The sequence below is a fragment of the Plectrocnemia conspersa genome, unplaced genomic scaffold (assembly GCF_051122295.1).
Source record: "Plectrocnemia conspersa isolate PC_06_02 unplaced genomic scaffold, ASM5112229v1 ptg000008l, whole genome shotgun sequence".
In the NCBI taxonomy this organism is placed as follows: domain Eukaryota; kingdom Metazoa; phylum Arthropoda; class Insecta; order Trichoptera; family Polycentropodidae; genus Plectrocnemia; species Plectrocnemia conspersa.
This window is the reverse complement of record NW_028277172.1, coordinates 3,546,766-3,565,833: the sequence shown is the minus strand read 5'-3', so window position 1 is coordinate 3,565,833 and position 19,068 is coordinate 3,546,766. Positions and strand designations below refer to the sequence as shown.

The 19,068-nt window shown below is 28.9% G+C and overlaps 1 protein-coding gene across 47 annotated transcripts in view; it reads left to right on the top strand.

Moving 5' to 3' along the window:
- Positions 1 to 19,068, top strand: part of Mef2 (myocyte enhancer factor 2) — a 268,497-nt gene that overhangs the window by 194,806 nt on the left and 54,623 nt on the right. The window lies entirely within an intron of this gene.

Here is a 19,068-nt window from a genome sequence, read left to right as displayed (position 1 = left end):
GCGAGCGCAAGATCGGATCTTTCGAAATCGAGAGTCGACCTTCACTCGGTCACCGTGACCCGCGACGATAACGAATATATTGTGTGTGTACCGCCAGTGCACGCTCTTCGCTTTCCGCAAACCCGTTATGCGCATTACGTAACGAGAAGCTGCTTTTTTTCTTTCGAACCATATATCTTAACCGATAATGCAACGCATGAGCGTGTTCCAGCGAGAAAAACTAGACACGCTGTGCTTCGGATTTCGCATCACAGCGAAAATCTAACATCCCCAAAATAGCAAGTAAACACCGCAAACCATCTAAAAATAACCACCTGTCAGAGGTAACAGTTATACCAGCTAATTGATTGAATTATGATCACTTCAAAGCTAATAATATTAATAATGTTGTTACTCTCCAGTGTTTTGAAATGGTTCATCGGTCGCAATGACCATATTCCGGCGGAATTTGCTTACTACACTTTTAAAAAAAAATATTATTGAAAATATTTTTATATTATTAATTCATGTTTTATATAAACTATTCTAAACTTATAAATATATATGCATATATATAAACCAAAAGATGTGTTTATGAAAGTGCGTAATTTTTAAGGAGCTTGTTATGTTATAACCTAACTTAAAAAATAACGAGAATGTTAACACAAAAACTCATTATATTTTTGTAATTTAATAAGATATTCTCTATGAGCTAAAATTGCTCATTATTAAAGAATTTTCGATACCTAGTTTGATTTTAACTAATCATCCCGATATTCATCCGTGAGATTAGGAAAATCTAGGTTAACTTAATCTGTGTTAACCGATCATAAACTAAAATTATTAAAACACTAAGATCCATTGAGGATTCGAACTTAGGTCTTTCAAGTCAATACCACTCGATAGACAAAAAAAAATAGGTTTATAAAATAATAAAAAATAGAAGAGAAAAAATCAAACAAATATTAGAAATGCATGTCTTATATGAATTAATCTGATTTTATAAATATATATGCATATATATAAACCAAAAGTTACTTAAAGCAGTATAAGTATAATGTATGTATTTATGAAAGCGCGTAATTTTTAATTAATAAACTAATGTGTATTTTTTTAATTTAATTTTAATACATATAAGATATTCTATGTAAACTGAAATTGCTCATTATTATAGAATTTTCAATACTTAGCTCGATTTTAATTAATCATCCCCATGTTCATCCGTGAGATTAGGAAAATCTAGCTTAACCTAATCTGTGATGCTCGATCAGTATTATAATTATATATTAATGTTTTATATAAATTAATATACGCCTAAGAATACATATAAACATCAAAAGTTGTATTATAAAATTAATTATTAATAAAAAAAAGTATGTTTGTATTGTGTATTATAGATTAAAATTAATTAATAAAAATCACAATATTTATATTAACCCTTAGATGTTTTTCAAAACTTAATGAATGGAGTATTTTTATTATTATTTTCCTTCATACATATTTTAAATATATAGTATATTAACACAGAAAAGATAAAAAATAATTTTATATTAGGAATTCATGTATTATATGAACTAAAAGTTACTTATGAAAGTGAAAATATTTTTTAAATTGTATTTTAATACATATAAGATGTTCTATACAAGCTGAAATTTTCAATCCTTAGCTCGAATTTAATTAATCATCCCCATGTTCATCCGTGAGATTAGGAAAATCTAGGTTATATACATATGTATATATATATTATACATCTCCTAATCTGGGATGTTCGATCAGAATTATAATTGTACAATAATGTTTTATATGAACTAATGCATACTTATTAATTTATATATATTTAAACACCAAAAAACACCAAAAAACACAAGTTGTATTATAAAAATAATATATAAAAAATTAAGTAAGTTTGCATTGTCTATAAAAGATTTATGTGTTTATAAAATACTTAAACATACAGATTGAGGAGCTTGTTATGTATCCTTACCATATAATAACCTAACACAAAACTCATTATAAATTATTTTTAATTTAATTTTAATACATATAGTATTTTCTGAATGAGCTGAAATTTATCAATATTACAGAATTTTCGATACCCAGTTTGATTTTTTTAATCATCCCGATATTCATCCGTGAGATTAGGAAAATATGTGATGTTCAATCAGAATTATAATTATATAATAATGTTATATATGAACTAATGTACATGTCTGTCATGTTTATATATTGTTAATATATGTTTTTCAACACTATTAATATTATATAAATTTTATTTTTATTTTCAAATTGAAGGCTTATAAAATTATAACACGGAAAATATAAAAGAAAAAAATCAAACAAATATTTTTATATTAGAAATTTATGTTTTATATGAATTAATGTAAATTTATAAATATATATGTATACACCAAAAGTTACTTAAAGTATTATAAGTATGATAGATTGATATGTTTATGAAAGTGTATACATATTGAGAAGCTTGTTATGTTATAACCTAACATAAAAGTCACTATATATATTTTTTTTTCAATTTTATTTTAATACATTTAAGATATTCTCATTATTAGACATTTTTCAATACTCATATTTTAATAATTTATCCGTGAAATTAGGAGAATCTGGGTTAATATAATATGTGATGATCGATCAGAATTATAATTATATAATAGTCACTAAGATTCATATAGGATTTAAATCCAAGTATTTCAGGTCAATAGTCAGATACTTATAAATCTGATTGAAAGGCCGGTGTATTGGCTTATGGTTATTATAAAGGTTAATATATCATATTATCTATAAGATATCCTTTTCTTTTTGATACCATGTTTATAAAATCACAATATTAAATTCCGTAAGATTAGGAATAGGTAGAAAAAAAATATCTGAAACGATCGATTGGAATTTTAATTATTAGATAATAATACACTTTTTCTTATATTGTTCAGATGCATATATTCTCATTTGTTTAAATATATAGAAAGCAAAAAAATAACACCAGACGAAAATCATGATGCGAATATGTAAAAAGGTGATCTATGTTGTTATGAAGAGGTCAAAGTTATTGTTGTTACTTATAATTTAAAAACAAATATTTTTATCACAGATACTTTAACCAAAATTTTAAAATAATTCAGCTCATAAAGAATATATATGTTTGTAAAAAAAATCGACAAGGTTCATGGGTCGCAATAACCGCAAACAATATCTAAACACGTTGAAAGCAACAGTGCAATCTGTCAGTATTGGAACTGATGTTGTCTTAAAAATATAACATAAAATTATGCAACAATGTAATTTTTTAATATTAAGATGCATGTATAATATAATATGAACTATGAAAATCTCACATCCCTAAAATATTAGGTAGTCAAAAATAATAAAAAATTACTGACAAATCCATTTTCGCTTGTATGCATCGTTCAGGTTCATGGGTCGCAATTGCGAGCCTGCTGTTAGTATAAATCGTAGACACGTGAGATCTTATTTTAGCATTGCTAATGTATATTCAGATTCTTATATGATATAATTATTAAAATCTTACATCTTTAAAATATCAAGTAAATAAAAAAATAATTGATAAAATCATTTTCGCTGAAAGCAGCTTTGGAAGATATTTATTAATAACTTCATATGCATCGTTCAGGTTCATGGGTCGCAATGACCGCGATCAAATGTTCCGACGGTTTAATCTAAATGTGGAAACGTGAGATCTTATTCGATTAAATATTAAATAATGCGTGTTTGCTTCATCTTATATCTTTAAAATAGCAATTAAATAAAAATTAATTCTTAATGACTGCAATGAAATGAACATTAGAAAATAAAGTTGACAGTTTTGGAGTTAGGTAATTAATATTCGATGCCATTGAAATGATTTACAAATATGCAAAATATATTATGATAACTTTAAAAATATAGATTGATTTGTTCTCTGAAATCCATTGTAGAAGTTAGACCTCAAACAAATCGGTCGTGTTGCGTTGTTATCTCTTTGTTAAAAATTCATACAAACCAGTTTGCAATTAAACTATGGCCCTTCGATAAACACATTTTAATTGGTTCCGCAAAGTTGCGAAAACGCACTAATCGTTTGTGGCTGTGATACTAAATTGATACCGGATCATTTTTGTTTGTAATTAACACACATTATAGAGAAATCAAATAAAATAGTATTTGTTCAAGTCGAAAAGTATTCACGTACTATTATTTTAATGACTGTTTACGTTTCCGTGGTTCAATTATCACTAATATGTATACATAAGAGGTAAATTTGCAACGAATAGCATTGAAGCTTAAATCCGTAAAATTTGCTTTTGTCCGAATACTTCTATTTATTTTATTTTTTATTATAAATCTGACTATCATGGCTTGACAGGTTTTCCCAATGCGTTATTAAGTCCAAATATACATTTTTTCGATTAAGTTTAATACTTAATGATACAGACAAATAGAAATGCTGAACCATCAATAACATAACTTCTAATTTCAAAGTAGCTTTAAAGTGTCAGTTCTTATAGTTATCTTTACGTTTCTTTATCGCATTAGAAATAAAGAATGCCACTTTAATCGATTAAGTACAATATGTACTTATTAAATTGTATAAGATAATATGTTGTTTATTTATTTATATTCAAACCATGCTTTCTTAAAGAGTGAGAGTAGTTAAGATTTATTTACTAATTTGATTACTAGTACAAGTTCAATTTAAACATATGTATTAAATGCGACATTAGATTAAAGTCATGCTTTTCTGCCATATTTACAAAATTCTCATTCTTCAATTTGAACCGAGCCTTCGATTTGAACCGTTTCAGACTAAAGACCAGACATAATGGGGTAATTACGACCGTGTCGTCTTCGTGCCGGTCGTTTTCGACATTACGGCTAATACGACGGTCATTTTCTTAAGGCTGACGCACCGATAGGTAAATAATGACCGGATTAAAGGTCCAATCCCAATAGTTTCGTGTGTCACTCATCGAATTTTACCAGTTCAACGGCCGATCTCATACAACGTTGTTATAGCGTTCCTGACCGGTCACGTCCGAAACGCTTCCGCTCATCAAGATTATCTGGGTCTGGCTAGATTTTATATTATTTTATGAATATTTTATTATGAAAATGGAGAGAAAGATCAGGGTTAACCCCACGCGTGAGAGTTACGAGCCCTCCTGCCAAGGTTCTCCACTCCACGTGGTCTTCACATGGGATCTTTTTTTATATACCAACGGAGACGTCTAAAAAATCTAAATGTAGCGACTCAAATGCACAAAATCTGTAGAATAACTCTTATTTTATTTTTTTCGGGTGAATAAATGCTTATAAATAGAGACGAATAATTAAAATAATTAAGTCACATAAAATTATTTTATAATTATTATTTCCTGCATATTTTTTTATATAACATATATTCCGAAAATGGCACACTTAAAAGTAGCCTATAAATATATTTTTAAAACATTAAATTTCATCTCTTATTGGAAACATTTTTTAGATGCGACTCAAATGCGCAAAAAGTTTAATTATATATATATATATTTTTAATGCTTATTTTTATTTAATTCTAATGAATATTAAAAAAACAACTAAATAGTGCATTCAATAGTAGCGTATACATATATTTTAATATACATATAAAAATAATATTTAACTCCGTATGGCGCAATTAAAAGTAGCCTATATTACTGTATTAGGGTAAATATAATATACTTAAAAATATAGTTGCTACCATATATATTTTATTCTATTTCTATTTTTTTGTTGTTAAAATAGTAGTCCATATAACTACATACATCATTAGCCTTTTATATATATTATACATATAACCAGTATTTATTCAGAACGTATCTCTCAAATAAAATATTATTAAAAAATTACCTTGGCTATTTTTTTTTAGCCAACTTGATTCGTTATCTATGTTTTATAATGACTGCTTATCAAAATAAAAATAATAAATATTCGTAACGTCATTCAAAAAATGGTTAAATAACATTTATATCAAAAGATAATATAACTTTAATAGATTTAAATCACATATTTATCAAACTAAAAAAATAAATATAATAAAGACGTAATAGCGTAGTCCCTACGTCTCAGACTAGTAACTTTGAGGTTGCGGGTTCGAGCCCCGGCAGCGGAACTCGAATTTTTATTTATAAAAAATACCGGACCTAGCTGCAGTGGCATCTATTAGTTATAAATTATATTACACATACTAATTTATAATTGTTAATATATGTAGATGTCACTGATTCTCAGACTTTCAGTATGGTAGTTAATTAATGGTATTCATTATTTTTTTATTAAAAAACTACGACAGTAGTTTTTTAATAAAAAAAATAATAAAAAAATATAGATTCGAAAATGATGCTATTGAGTGTATGATTGGAACTCATATTTTTTTACTTTATAAACTAAAGTAAAAAATATATGATTTTTTTATATGATTGGAACTCATATTTTTTTTTACTTTATAAACTTTATACATTTCAAAATGAAAGCTATTAAAAAAATTAAAACAATTTAAAAAAATATAATATATATAAATATAATATAAAAACAAAAATATGAATTCGCTTGTTTTTATTAAATTTAAAAAAATGAACTTAATTTAAAATAGTTGTTTTATAATATACTTATACTAAAAAATATTATGAATTCAGTAGTTTTTGATTAAATGTCCATCAAACCGTAAAAAATAGAAATGTGAGATTGAAACTCATTTTTTTAAAAATTCGTTTCATGACCCATTTATACTAAAATAATATGAATTCAGTATTTTTTGATTTTATTTTCATCATTTTGATGAAATTTTACATTACAGATTAAAAAAATAGTTTTATATCACATTTATACTAAAAATAATGCAATATTTGCCGTAGTTTTTAATAAAAATGCTATCTTACTAAAAATTTCAAAATGTTAGCCTTTTAAAAAATTAAGCTGATCTGAAAATAATATTTTCATATATTATATATAAATACAATAAATCTACTTGATTCTTGCGGTTTTTTTTTGTTAAAAATTAAGTTAACCGACGATTTTCTGTCGTTGAAATTTTAAGTAATTATGTAGTTTAAAAATATATATTTTTACACTGCAGTACAATACATTTTTAACTTTGTCGTGGCAGTTTAATAAAAAAATATATTAAAAATAATTATTAGTGTAAAAATTTCAAAATTAAACACAAATTGTCCATCAAATCAATTTATTCTAACATATGGACCGGAATTTTAATCGCGTAAATCCATTTTGCAATAGAGAATTCTTTACATTTATATTTTTATTTCCGTAAAATATTTTTTTTTAATTCTGCATTGGTAGCTAAAAATTTAGGGCTAAATTGCAAACCTTTTTATAATAAAAATGTGATGTGTTTTCTATTCGACTATGCCTTTATTACAAAATCGGTTGATTGCATTGTAGTGGTTTTACTGTTGTAGTTGGACGTATATCAACGAATCGTAGTACAAAAACAGTTTCGTTCTCGTTTCCCGTTTTTAACCGATAAGCGTCGCGAAACAAAGATTTTTGTCTCTTGCATACAAAGTATTTTCGCCAAATGTTGGTATTTTAACTGAGCACGTTTACTTACGTTGCTATATATATATGTTTATATGTATGTAATAAAAACAGGCAGTTGTGCTATTGATATACTGCATTAAACAAGTTGATGATAGTCAATCGCTTAAACGCTTGACCACTGATTGCCTATATGGAGTCAGAACCAAAAATTCATTTGACCCATTTCACACTAACGAAACACATCGTTTAATCGAGCTTTTTACTGTATAGGTAGCTTAGGTTAGATTAATTAATTTCATTCAACTTTCAATTCTTAAATTTAAAAACAAAAGTGAAATAATTCGTGTGATGTTTAAAATCGATAACCATAAAGTCAAGCGTCTCTTTAAGCTCACTTTACCTAAGTACCACACAAAGAGGTCGTCGTTCTCCGCCGCGGTGTTGAGTGCCAAATGCTCTTATTTATTTCTAAAAAAAAAGATTTCGAGCCACTGCCACGCATCAGCTTATCCCATAATCCCGTCGTGCAAGAGCGATCGAAACCAAACCGCGCACGTACTTCTTCGACTGGCGAACATCTTGACACAGTGTGTGTTCACCAATAGACGTGCTCATATGTGTGCTCCGAGTGTGTGCAAGTCACGCGACGCTCTTATCAACTAGCTCGCATCGGCTGATAAGCAATAAATTAATCATTTCGAGACCGTTCTCTGGCTTGGGCCATCAACTATACTCTTGGCACTGCTGCCACCACCGCATGGGGAATTCTAAACTGAATGTAGGGAGATATACCCGAGAGTTGACGTCATCGCTTAAAACGTTTGCAAAACCTCACACGGTGATGTCATCCTGGATATTCGGCAATGGCGAATGTAGGACATGAATTCCAAGCAATGCGATCGAATTATTTAATTACCATAATGTCAATATTCCAACCTTATACATCACAATTTGAACTCATATTTAAAATGATGGAACTTGGATAGTTTTAGAAAATAAATAGATTAAAAAATCAGGAGATAAATAATTTGCTCGTAATATAAGGTATATTTTAAAGAAGTTTTCTAATATTTAATAACAAAGCAATTATTAAATAACTGAAGAAAATCTAGTTTATTTATTTTCAACAATCAGTGCATAATAATATCATTCAACGCGTGATACGCCATAATATCAGTAAAAATACTCAAAAATTCTAGTTACTATCATTACTAAAAAATTAACTTAAATTTCTCTTTTTTTATAAATTTATTAATATTGCATATACATATTTTTTTAAGCTTTTTCAACACCAGGATTAATATTTATCTCTATATTTCAGAATTTCTTCTTCATAATCATTGGTTCAAAATCTACTACACAATCTCTATATATATATTATATATAGAGATATATTTGCTTTCAGTTTTTTTAAAGCTAGTGAACAGAAATATATACATTTTTAAAAATAAATATTTGCACTCAAAAGCCCTAAGGGAATCTGAAACAATGCTTATTATCAGTTTTCGCAGACATGTTAATGTTTTAAAAATAATGTAAAAGGGACGATAAAATAATAATCTCGACAACCGTGTATCAAAAACAACAAACCAAATACTGTCTTGTGTATTTACACTTAATAACGACTTTGAACCAACAATTGTAAGGACGAAAAATAAATAACGATTTCAATGTTGAAAAAACTTGATTAATTCAAAAAGCACTAAATATAACAATATTAACCAAAAACTTCTCTAAATAAATCATATATGTTGAAAATTTCTTCTACTCATAATAATATTTTTTAAGATAAAAATAAATGCGATATAAATGAATAAAAATTTGTAGATTACTTTTAGCTACAGATTTTTAGTAACGATCTTGTGCTTAAAATAAATCAATATTTCTACTAATAATTATCGACATTGATCCAACTATTTTTAAAAAGACATATACAGATAAATATATAATAAAATTCATGTGCAATATAAAGTAATAACCAAAAATAAAGGTTTAGATACAGATTTTCAGTAATAATATTCACTAAAATGTATCATTCAAACGAATTTGAACCAATGATTATGAAGAAATAATTTGGAAAAATAGAGATAAATATCGATCTTAGTGTTGAAAGAGCTTTAATAAATCAACTAGTGATAATATATACAATATAAAGAAATTACTAGAAATAAAAGTCAGACTTTAGTTACAGATTTTTAGAACCAATAGTAATCAAAAAGTATTCTTCTTCAAATAAATCAGAAATTTTGAATATTTCTACTGATTATAATAACGATTTTGAACCAAAAATTGTAAATATAGAGACAAATATCGATTCTAATGTTGGGAGCAGTGGCGTAGCTAGGGTATGTGGTGCCCGGGGCGATCCTTAAAATAGCCCCCCCCCCCCCACAATATACATTTTTTGCATGGTCATAAAATCAGTATTTCTTAGAATAATTAATTAGTTATTGTTAAGCTCTTGCTATTCGTGGATATATATATATGTATATATTTTAGTGTATTTAGTGTTAGGTACCACCAAATCGCAAATATGCCGCCCCCAAGCAAGTGCCGCCCGGGGCCCGCTTCCCTCGCCCCACCATAGCTACGCCATTGGTTGGTAGAGTTTTATAATAATATGTATATAAAATTACTAAAAATAAAAAACACAGTACAGTTTTTTAATCAAAATAGTGACCAAAAAGTCCAAATGAATAAAATTTTTTAACTTTTCTACATATAATAATATCGTTTTTTTTTGAACCAACAGAAGAAAATTTAAAATTGGATAAATTTTCGGTACTTTCAGTAATAATAGTTATTAGAAATCGTTATTCTCAAAATGAATCAGAAGTTTTAAATATTTTTACTGATAATAATAATGAGCTTGAACCAAAAATTGTAAAAAATAAGAATTAAGCTTTTTTTAAAAGCGGCAGCAACTATTTTTATTATTAGTATTTTTTACCATAAAAACCATTTTTTTAATGGGCACATATCCTCTTTTAGTATTGAACAAATATTTCATAAAGTCGTAGTAGATATCATCTAGTTATTTTAAAATTATACTAAAAATTATAATAGAATAATATCCTCCGGTTAACTAAATACCAAATTTTCATGTTAAAACAATAAATTATAAAGTTATGATTTAAGCTTATTTTATTATTCGTTAACCTTGTATTAAAATGCAAATTTTCTAAAATAGTACGAACGAGAAAATCTAACTATGGTTTTATTAAAAAATAAATTATAATAAGGATTTAAACTACAGATCGTTGCCTTTTGTCGAGTCATCCTAAGACGGTTAGAATCGAATTAATTTATTATTCAGATCAAATATTTGCGACCGTCTATTAAATAAACACTAAACTCGCTTTCAATAATCTAAACACCTTTTTATGGACAAATATTACACGCACATGTAAATTTCTCGGTTATTGCAAAAAAAAGAGAGTCGAATATAAAATATATAACATCGGGCTTAGTCGTTAACGTTAATGAATAAGGTTATTATATTATCCTAAAAGTCAACAGAAAACTTTGGAGATAACAACTCTAATTAAATCTTATCGCTTATCAATTATGTACAATATTACGGTTAAACATGTAGTTAGCTAGGTTAAAAAATATATATTCATTAACCAAATATGCATTGAATTAACGGTCTTGAAAGTTGATGTTAAGCATCATGATGTATTCAACTCTTATCAATAGTAGCACTTGAGAAATTATCTTTGAATAATTTTAAGTGGTATGTTTCTTAGACCAATTCAACATTTTACCTTACAGCCATTATGGATTGTATTTAACTATCTTATACGAATATTTTACTTTACTTTATTTTATTATTATTTAAAGTTTTCGGACAACTATAAAACACATTAACATTATTCCCAAAAATAAAGTTGTTCATAGTATATTTTTTATGTATCGCTCTTCTTATTTCTTATTGTTTATATCTAATCTAGTTCATTAGTAAAATTATGCACCTAAGTTATGTCAAATTCCTACATTTACCATATCTTTCGTACAGTGACACAAGGCGCCGATTCGACTGGCTTGCCATAAAAAATATCTATCGGTGAAAATCCGCGTGATCGGTTAAAACGGCCGCGCCGTTATATAAATAACGATTCGTTACAATCAATCAGCGCCACTCGTAGCGTTTATGTTTGCGACCGGTCTAAAAATAAATAATACAACACAGTAGACAAGTCTAAATATATAATGCGTACCGAGACACGTGTTTTTACGTATAAATAAATTGAACCACGTGGAGAGTGCGCCGGCGATAGGAACGACAAAACGGCATTAGAAAGAGAGAGATTGATTGTGCGTGTGTGTATGTGTGCGATATGTGTTATCGCGGTGATGTCACGAAAGTGATTCACGGTGCGACTAATACTGAATTTTATCGGTTAGGTTTACGTTACGTAAATTGCGTACGTGATTGTCGCGCGGAAGAACTACTTATTATACAGCTGCCGGACGATTCGATTATTATCGGTTTTGTCTAGATTTTTGGATCTGAGACCGGTTTGGAGATGTTGAATAATTTTTGTTTAATATTGAAGGTTTCTCTCGGCGGAGATCCTCTTCTTGGATCAACGGTGCCAAAGGTCACGGTCGTATTGGCGATTATATTTGTTTGTTTTGGATTAGAAGAGACGCTTTGACTTAAAATTATCTTGAAAACATTATGGTTTCATTGATGTATTGTTTAGGTTTATATAATATTTTGTTCGTTCATATACATATGTCAAGTACAAATCATATCGAAGATCATGTTGAACTCTTGAAGATTCGGGGTGACTGCTTCGCTGGTTTAGATCTGACGGTCGAAGTGAAAGCGGCTGCATTTCGGTCGATTTGGCGCAGCTTTGTTAGTGCGAGTTTAACTTAGCTCTCATTCATTCCAAATCGAAAGCAAAGTGGTAATTCTGGATGATGTGTCTAAAAAAGTCCAATCTTGTTTCCAGTTTTCGATCCTCTTACCAATCTCAGTTATTTAGGGCGAAATCAGATTCTTTGCTATTGTCTGATTCAGACTCACTGGCGCGCATCTCTAAAACGGTAGATTCACAATAAATAAAAATTAGCAACGTCGTCATTCTATAAAATATGTAATCCATGCTTTAGTACCTGTCCAGTAGAGAAACGCAACGCATTTCTTCTCAATTCGCACTGACATTTTAGTGTCTTTTGTTCAATAATTTTAAGTGACACAAATAAGGTGATTTTAAAACTGTTACTAGATACTGTTTATTGAAAAAAAAAATCGATCTAAAAACACAAATTAAATAAAATCACAGTGTTTTTAAAAATAGTATTATAAACTGTAAATTAAATAATTTGTTACGCCGATAAGTAAAAACTTTAATTTATTAAAAAATCAAATGACTCTTTTAGCAAGTCTTTCGCAACTGATTTTATCGCAACGTTTATGTTTGGTCCCGACACAATTATTATTTGAAACTGAGCGATTATATGATTATTTTCAAGTTTTAGCTCGTTTTAAATAATGCAAGTTGTTTCGACGTTGTTAATGGATAGCTTGTTACTCTGACGAGAAAAAGTTGTGCACAAATAAATCATGTTAAATCCTGTTTTTTCGCAGTTGCTTTTGAAACGTATAATAAATAATTAAAAAAAAAATCGTTTCTATATTACTTTTGTAAGACCCTTTTAGCAAGTCTTTCGCCACTGATCTTATCGCAACGATTATGTGTGGTCCTGACACAGTTAATATTTATAGAAGTAGTAGTAATTTCTTATATGTTTATTATTACTGATACCATTCGTAATTTACACAGATAAAAAGCTTAAGATTTTAACTTGTTTCAAATAAATACTTAGAACTTTTTTCTTTTATCTATATTTATTAAATGTCTGCATGTCCACAATTTATTTAAGAATAAATTAACATATTTTACGCCTATTTTTATTTATCATTATCATATCTGATGATAGATTTATTAGAAAAAAATCATGTAAAATGCTTAAAAATATTTAATGGCAAAGATCTCCAAACTTTTTGTAAGAAATTCTTGACTTTTTAGTGACAAAAAAATATAAATAAAGCTTACGTTATATTCTAGATTCTAATATAATGATATCTAATCAAAAGCTTTACAATGATATTTTTTTAAATAACTTTTAAAACTGACGTTTTTTGTATTAAAATGAACATGAAAATAAAAAAATACAATACAAATATTTAAGCAATAGTATATATTTATATAAAAATAAGTCTTCAAGTCGTCTCGAAGATCGGTCTGATTTCTTGGGCTTCTAAGGTTCGCCTTAAGTTATTTTAGGTGCGAGTTCGGCTAAACTTTTGTTTGTTCCTAGTCGATGGCGAAGAGGTAGTTTTAAATAAGTTCATAAAGGTAGTCAATTCCTGAATGGAGTGTTAAAAAAGTATGTATGGCTGCTCTCTAGCTTACATAATAACCTTCAGAATTAGGTGAAAGTCTAGCGTCCCTTCCAATATTTGATTATCTGAATAATCTTGATAATTTGCAATTTTGATAGACTCGATTTGATTGTATAATTGTAATTATATTATTTTTGATTTTTATAGTACCGGTTTTAGTGCACAAACTCTTTGATTTTTTAACGTGTTGAAGTATTTTGAAACTGTTAATGGATACCGTTTAGACTGTTTTACGACCGCGACAAATATAATTCTCTCTTATAAACATATATTGTTTGCGACTAATTGTATCGCGAAGATAACAGATGGTCCTAAAAAAAATCAGTAATATTGTCTGATACCTTCCAAATTTCTGACTCTATTTTTTGCAACTGACTGTTAAATTAAACTACTACCTAAAGCAAACAAAATTTGAGAAGATGAATTTTATGTTTAAAATTGATTAATAGTGATGAAAAGTTTTGTATGTTCACTAAATATTTTTACACTATTTTTTCATGGTATACTCTGAATCAGATGTATACAACTGTATAGCTATTGTATTAGTTATTCTTAATTAACTTTTTTCTCATCGACTTCTGAGCTTGAATCGACCCCCAACAATAGCATCATCGACCACTTTGTAACCCTTGTTTTACGGATCACAATATGAGATTATGAGATTAAAAATCATGTTTCAAATATGCATTTCGATATATATTTAATGTATTTTAAAATTCTAATGCGATGATGGGTTATCTAATAAGTTATTTATAATTATATATTTTCTTGATTATACAGACGAATGATCTGTTTTTATTATTTTTGTATATATAAACACATGCATATAAATCGGCAACTCTTTTTGAAGTTAAAAGTTGGGTTTTTTCGTAGATATAAAAACATGTACATGATCAAAGAACCGCTATCTTGACTTTGTCGATCTGTTTTATAATTACATACTTGCATTATATTTTATTAATACAGTTAAACCAATCAATACCTTTGTAGTATAAATGTTTTTTTTTTATATAAATTTATTCGAGATGACTACTGACTAGATCGTAGATTGTATCTTATAAAGTTTGTACAAGTATTATAGAATAATAATAAAGCAAGTTTTAAATAGGTTATGTTTATTCTGTAAATACAGATGTATAATGAAAGTTTGTTTACATTGGAATCTAGATATAGATTAGAATCTCGGTGCTCTTGATATATTAAATATTTTTCGACACATTCCCTGTGCCAATTTTAAACGCTTTAACTTTGAATCTATGTACTATATTATTCGAGGAAGCCAATTTCACCCGATCGTGATCTCAGAGCTATCTCATTGATACGTGACCGGTTCTGAGATCTCGGTCATCTCGAATTTATTGCACGCTTCTTCCTGCTGTTTTTTGCGCCACGTAACAGCAAACGCCTTCCAGATAGGTAGTATGTTTGTATAAAAAATGGCAAATGCTCACAATAATTTCGCTGCGGTCGCTATTTTGTTGATATTGAAATAATTTTATTTTTATCAAATGCGGTTGTAGTTCATCATCGTGGGTATACCCATAGATTATGAGTTTTCATCGCGGTCATTGCAGCACGTTGAACATTTATTATCACCAAATTTTTGATCACAAAAAAATATTATGTATCACACATCCGCTTTTTGACACACCCCTATAATAAATTAATACAACCATACATTAATTGATCTTAGATATTGTTACGCTCATGTTAGTCGAAGGTGGTTCCACATTACGATGTATTTTTCTCAGCGTAGACTATTAAAATATTAAATAATATACATATGTACAATTAACACATGAGTAATGAATATTTTTGTTATTGTTTAATTTTATAATATCAAATTTTGTGCGATAACCTTTAAATCGTAGCGTTTATTATTTATCGCTTTGTCAATATTTATAATAATATACGTATTACATTTCATACCTTTCAATATTTATAATATTGTATTGAACTATCAAATTACTTGATTTAATTCTCAGATAAGTTTTGAACTATCTTGAACTTTCTAACGATATTTCCTATCTAAGTTGTTTGTGATATTCACAATGTGGTATCGTTACACAATGTTTTCGAGAACTTTTGCACATTGTCGACACATGCGGAATTATATCAGCATTTGCTGTACACATTCAGGAAAACAAATATGTTGCTGATTAAGAGATAACCAACCGCTAAATTGATATAACAGCACAATTAAACGAGCAGAACAATGCAACTAAAGCAGAACAATATTTTGCATGGTAAATTTTACTTGGAAAATGTAAATAATAAACCCTTCAGTATTTCATTAACCTTATATATTTATTTAGCTCTGGGTTGATTTATTTTAATTTTTCTTATATATCATATATTTTATTTAAATATTATTCGTAGTGAAATATTAATATTTTATTCAAGATAAATATTGAGTGGCACATCAAAAAATCTTTGATGTGCCACTATTATTTTATATTGATTTATTCATAATAAGATCGTTGAAAAATCAAGTAAAATCCTGTTTTTTTCAAGTTCATTTAAAACTGTTCTATCTATGGATTTTGAGAAACCCTTGTGACTAACTTTGTCCGGACTCAATTATTTATGTGTGTCATTTAAAAGTAACATATGTTTCTAATCACTAATTTTATTCGCAATTCAAAAAACATTTTTCTATTATATATTGATGATACAAATATTCCAATGTATATCTACAATTTATTTGAGATTGGATTGATATGTTTTTACACTGATTTTTTGCTTATTAGTACGATATCTGACGATTGACAAGGTTTGGGAACCTTAGGGGATGATGGCTTCGTAGCCAGTGAGACTCAGAGTGGAATCTAGTTAGGGTTTTATTACATTATATTTACATATGTTGCGACAGATGATCAATGGCGAGATTTTTTCTCCGAGCGGTTGTGGAGAAGCTTGCGGAGGGATGATATTAGTGGAGTTCTGATTGGTGTGGCAGCGACAGTTTATCGTATGTTGTCCGCGAGCGGCGGGCGTCTGCTGGTCTCTTCGAGTGGCTGCTGGTGACTGCCTTATCCTCATCGGAATCCAGGCTAAAGTATTCAAGGCTGTAAAGCCTGCTAACCAATTGCAATTATGCAGCAATCATGCAGCCAATCGCTGCAGTCGCTTCTTAGAACGGCGAAATTGGTATACGCCTTTAGAAAGCGACGTTTGCATGCTGGGCATTGTTCAAGTTCGTATTGCATTGCAACGGGAATCTTATTAAAATATTCTCTCAATGACGGAGAATATTTTCTGTAAGAACAAAACTCGTGTTATGGTCGTAACGAGGGGCTTTTGTGTGTGGTAAATCCTTCCGCTATTATCTTGTTTCCGTGTCGATGGATGATAATTTTGGTCTCATTCAGTTTACACAAGTTTTGAAAATAATACCCTTTCAAACGTAGGCATATGTATGTGCGTAGTCGCAAAAAAAAATCATGGTCTCAGAAGTTTTTTTTAAGAATTTCTTGAAAAAAATAGTTCGTTTTTAGACGTTAAAAAAAACACAATTAAATTGTTTTTGTTTTGTAAGACCCTTTTAGTGAGTCTTTCGCAACTCATTTTTTAGCAACGATTACGGGTGATCCCGACAATTAATATATACAGAACTGGGTAATTTGAAAGTAGGCTCTTATGTAGGTCATGTGCAATTTACATGCATAAAAAAACCTGTAAGATTTTCGCTAGTTTTATTTTTTTTATGTATTAAAAATATTCTTTGCAATGTATAATCTGCAAGGTATTATTAATACATGTTCGCACAACATTTTTTTGTATTTGGCACGGACCTTTTAGATACAGAAGTGGGTAATTTGAAAGTAGATTTTTATATATTTTTTTATCACTAAGGTTATTCTGAATTTCTATGCATAAAAAACCTGTAAGATTAAGGCTAGTTTTAATATTTTTATGTATTAAAAATATTCTTTGCAATGTATAATCCGCAAGATTTTAATACATGTTCACACAATATTTTTTCATTTGGCACCGACCTTTTAGTGCATAGCAGCGATATTTCGACACATCGTGTCTAACCTAATACGCAATATCGTTTATTTATGCCGACAAAAAATATCATAGAAAGTCAAAAATACGTTTTGTGAGACCTATTTAGTAAGTTTCTCTGACTAATTTTTGCAATGATTATGGGTGGTCTTGACACTGACCATTTACTAAAGCTACTAACCGCTTAATAAAACTAATGAAAGTAGTCAAAAGTAAACAAAATTTCTGACCTAATAAATTTTTATCCTTTAAATTTTTTCTCAATAATTGGACTTTTTATTTTTTTCTTTCAAGTTTTTTAATATATATGAATTGTTTAAAAGCAAAAGTAGTCATCTATAATTTGAGCTTAGTATGTAAATGTTCGATAGATATTAATGTCTAAAAAATGCAACTTTTAAGTTATATGCAAAATAAGATAAAGGCGTTAATATGCTTGATTCTGCATACTCATTTACAAAATAATTCGTATAGACAAGAGCCAGAATTTTATCATATTATTGTAATTAGTCACCCTGTACAATTGGTTATTGCCCACGTCATCTCTGCGATAAGACCCGAAGCGGGTTTAATCGACGGGCGTCTATTTATCGAATTAACTTAATTAAAACGAAACCGCAACACGGCAATTAGCGTCTGGTCGAAGAAATTAAAGAGTGGTTGAAGAACAATATACCATGCCCTTTCGTATCGGACGATCGCGCTATGTGTGAACTCTCGTTGAAAATTAGAGGTCATCGTCGGAGGTCCCGGCTCTCGGTATCGACCTATCGACTCAGCGTCTGACCCGTTGGCTACCCCTGGCCTGTAATTAAAAACTCCCGAGTGCAATAACTCTCTCAGTGCATCGCGTCCATTCGGTGTGTGCATTGAGCGGTGCCAATTTGAGCTTATTGTAATCAAGGAGTGACGTAATGACTGCTGGTGGTGATAGGAGAGATAATTGAGATACTCGGAGGAGGATCGTAATTCTTATGACAATGACGATGATCTAGTTGTTGCATTGGCGAAATGGCGAATTCCAACAATCGCGTTTAGATTTATTACGCATTTGATCCTTTTTAACCCTCGTCTCTGAGACGTGCAAGAGGAATTTCAAACAATTTATGATTTGATATATTTTTCTTTTG